Genomic DNA, 4,654 nt, shown 5'->3' with positions numbered 1-4,654 from the left:
AGATATATACGGAATGAGAACCCGGGGCCCATGGGTTCCCAGTACGGTAAAAGTGCCAAATAAATACAATGCACTGCAATAAAAACTCACTAAGCACCCTAAAATTCTTCAACAATTATCCATCCTAGGTTTTCCCTAATCCATGAATAGCCAACTATCATAAAGGAGTGCTAAAACTAATTCATGTTTCACATGTTTCCCAACTCGCTGACTCTTCCACGAATCAGACTCAGAATCATAAACAAAACCATCACCAGTTATTCTACCTCAGCAATTCTGTATCAATATATCATACCCTCATCTGGAGCTAGTGAAACCACATCACTGCGTCTACCCAGGGAGCTCAAATTATCTCATCAAGAATTGCCCTCAACATCCACCGACACCAGCATGAGGGGCCTCTCAGTTGTACAAGCACAAGCAATACAGGCAAGTAATACACAAATAAGGTACAAGTAGAACAAGTAGCACATAATCAGTTAACATAGCATATATGATGTAGAAATCTAAAACAAATAGGCAAACCCAAACAATTCAAACATATGCAAATGATGTATGCCTGCCCTATGGCTGATAATATTATCTGTCGGTTATATAGCCAACCCGACATGTCCTAGTAGCTAACCATTGGACAGAAACATCCCTTGTGGAGCAAGTAGGCTTGAGCTACAACCCCATTGCTACTACCCGCTCAACCCAGAGCCAGTGGAATAACCATTACTGCGGCTACTACCCAAGCGGGTATTCAAAAGCTCAACCTGGAGCGAGTGGATTCACCACTACTGCCACTACTATCCAGGCGTCACAATATCTGACCTGGAGCAAGTGGGACGAACCACAACCCTTGCTACTGTCCAGGATCTTAGAATATACATTCGTTCAGTTTAAAAGCAATACTCATTGTTATCAAATCTCAAACATTAACCTGGAGCAAGCGGAATGAACCACCACCCCTTACTACTACCCAGGTATCACAAATACGTTCATTCAAAACTCCATAATTAAACTCATTTATCATAAACATTCTCATACCCGGAGCAAGTGGACAACGCCACTGCCTACTATCCGGGGTCACACATCACAGTTCAACATTTTTCATTATAAATCCATTTAACACATTCATTCATTAATCATATATGTATTTATACTCAGCCATAAATAATGGCTTTGTCGTAACCCAGCAATAACTCAGCCATTTATCAATAAATATAGTCCTTCGGCTCATGGCATACACGGTACTTCCACCGTCATCCTCCATATCTCATATAATCATCTTTGATCATCATTGATCACAACTTTTTCCCTTGCTTCATTCACAAGTTATCACATCCCCTAGCTCCTTCCTCATTGCTAGGCATATCATAAAGATTTAATACATAAGGGGTGAGATCGGAGGCTTAGAAGTATGAGGTTTGGCTTTTAAAACTCAAAAATCAACTTTTGGCATGAAAACAGGGCCACGCGTATGCATCCTCCACGCGCACGCGTGGATGGCCACAAAGCTCATCGACGCGCATGCGTCATTCATGCGGCCGCGTGGATTGAAAAATAGCCAAACGACGCGTATGCGTGGATGCACTTGCGCCCCAGGCACAAAACTGGCACAACTCTCGGGAAAATGGCTGCGCAATTGGTGCAGCACATCAACGCGCCCGCACACACTACGCGCACGCGTGGATGGTGCCTTCTTAAAGAACGACGCGTACGCTCCAAGTGCGCCTACGTGTGGAGGGTCATTCTGCTAAAAATTTTCTAAGTTAAAAGCTACAGAATTCACAAATTAAACCCCCAATCTTTCAACAGACATAACATCCTCATTTTAAATCATTTTTCACCCGTTCTTTGAACGGCATAGACATCCCGGATCTAATTTTCATTCTAAAGGATTTTGGCACAAAATGGGGATCCGGAGTCCAAGTTATGTTCCATCAAAGTATGCCCAAAAACCATATTTTCATACAAAACCACAAAGTGCCATTTTCAAAACAAGCCATTTTCAACCCTTTTTAAAATCAACCAAAGCATGCCAATTTCAACCCTTTTTAAATCAATCAAAATATACCAAAATCAACATCAAGCCTCCTCAACTCATACATTAACACCTTCCCACAATTCACAGAACCGCCATATAACCATTGTTTCCCATTTCAAACAAATGGCTAAATTACAAACACATTAACATGTCATATATCCTTTGTCACCCCAATTTCCAACAATACCATTTTCAATCAATCATCAGTATGCATAATCAATATCATACTCACTATCACATGGTTTCACCCACAAATCAACCTTAATCATTCCTCAAGCATATATCACAACATACATATCTCTCATGCATCATCATACCATCAAGGCATCAATAATCATAATTACATATATGACCACATAATATATCTCAACCAAAACCAAACATACCTCATCTATATAATTTCACCCAAAATTACCAAATTCTACACTTCAACTCCTCAAACCTTATTATTCAATAACCAACTCAGTCATTCATATATTCATTATCTGAAATTCATCGAATCACTTGTGTCATCATACAATGCACACATCAACTTACCTTATTTACCTCTTTCCAACCTCGGGCCCAAAATTCATGGCCTCCGGCCCAATTTCACAATTTAAATGCATAAACCACAAATGAATACTCATTACCCAATATATCAAATTCCCAATACACCAAGCATACAAGGCTACACAATTCTCAATCCAATCATTAATTCACATTACATACCAACTATGCATATTAGCACCAACTATTTACACAATCCAAACTTAATCCTAGGGGCATCTAGCCTAGGAATTCTCATCACACCACACAGTAGTTAAATAAAACTTAAAATGTACCTCTTATAGCCAAACCAATTGAGTCTCTTCTATAGAAGTCTCCACCAACCCTTAGCTCCAAGCCTCACCAAAGCTCCACAAGCAACACCAATCTCCCAATTGTGCATGAAAATCACCAAATACACTAACAGAACCAATTTCACATACATACATCAACCTAGGGCTGATAAAAATGACAAATCACAAGGGTTTGAGCACTTCTTACCTCAGCCCATATGAAGTAGGGATAGAACCCACTTAGAATCCATGTTGGAGTATCCCTAAACACCCAAAATCACAAGATTTCAACACTAACTACCCAAAAACGTGTAACAGTGGGGAAATTCAAAAACTAGGCAGAGATGAATTGATTACTCACTACAAAACTTAGATAGAATTGTAGAGGATGAGAAGAGTGATGCGTGGCCACAAACGGCTTGTCAATCGGAGCTCCGTAGCTCAAGTTATGGTGGTTTAAAGATCAAAGAGAGTTAGGTTTTCTCTCTTCTCAATTTCAGCGCCCCAACCCTTCCTTTTAGGGTAAAATGAGCTGAAATTCTCATAACTAATATTTATATATTTGGTCTTGGGCCCACTTACGCCCAGTTCACTTATTTTTGTCCGTTGGCCCAATTTTGGACCAAAACCTTTAAGATTAGCGCTCTAAATCGCACTTCAAATATACCTCCCCTAATTATAATTCCTCATTTCTTAATCTTATTTACTCATAATCAATTTTCTCAACTGTAGTACCAGACAGGTCTTAGTCAGCACTGCCGGTCAAAATTCCACTGCGCGCTTTTACACAGAAAACTATGTTTTTCGACTCGGAAAAATTCACTGAATCCAAATATCATATTTAAATTATCAAATTCCAATTGCCAAATCTTCCAACCATAGTCGCTCCTATTTAACTTATTATTTAATTAATTTTGGTTAGACCGGGTATTACATTCTACCCCCTAACAGAAATTTTTGCCCTCAAAAATTCCATCCATCACTGCGAGTACGCGCACGTAGTGTGCCTTTATATCCAACGCATAACAGTTCCAAGGTCTTTTTACTCTGCGCACTTCCGTTACTGCGCTCTAATTTCTCTATCTCCGAGGGTCTCGGTCATTCATTCAACACCGACCAACAGCCTCGTTCCTTACTTTTATCGTCTCATCAAGTCACACCCTATTAAATCTCAAATCATGTCATCAATAATGTTGCCATCATCGTTTATCATAGCCATCATCCCACATTACTATAATTAATCAAAGATCATCACCACACCTTAATCATACTCCATCACTATCCTCTCTCTCTCTGCCAAGCCAATTCCTCTAATCACAGTTCAACTCCAAGCATAACCTCCAAACTTATTTTCTTATTCTAAATCCCTCGAATTTCTATATGACTTTCTGTTGTAAAGTCTCTGACTCAAAAATCAAAAACCCCTTTCATTTCTAGAAATTAAATGAGTTTGGAATAACAAGCTAACAAAATCATAAGAATCCGACATCCGTTTTGTTAAAGTTATTCAAATCAAAGGTCATTCTCGAAACTATAACCAACACTTTTTCAAATTCTTGGGAAATTTTGACAGCACCTCTCCTAAAAACTGGAGTTTACCACCCGTCACGGGTTCCCTCAAACCAATCTCAGTACCACATCAGCATTTTAATTTAATGGTTTTCACATTCATTTCTCAAAACCAATCATTATAAATCTCAATCTAAATCCAAGGTCACTATGATCAAACATCATAGTACTCATCTCTCAAACACGACAACTTGCACTCTCTCATCATCTAAATCCAATTACGCATCAATGT

Source organism: Arachis duranensis, chromosome 4 (genome assembly GCF_000817695.3).
Source record: "Arachis duranensis cultivar V14167 chromosome 4, aradu.V14167.gnm2.J7QH, whole genome shotgun sequence".
Classification (NCBI taxonomy): domain Eukaryota; kingdom Viridiplantae; phylum Streptophyta; class Magnoliopsida; order Fabales; family Fabaceae; genus Arachis; species Arachis duranensis.
Note: the sequence above shows the minus strand (reverse complement) of the source record.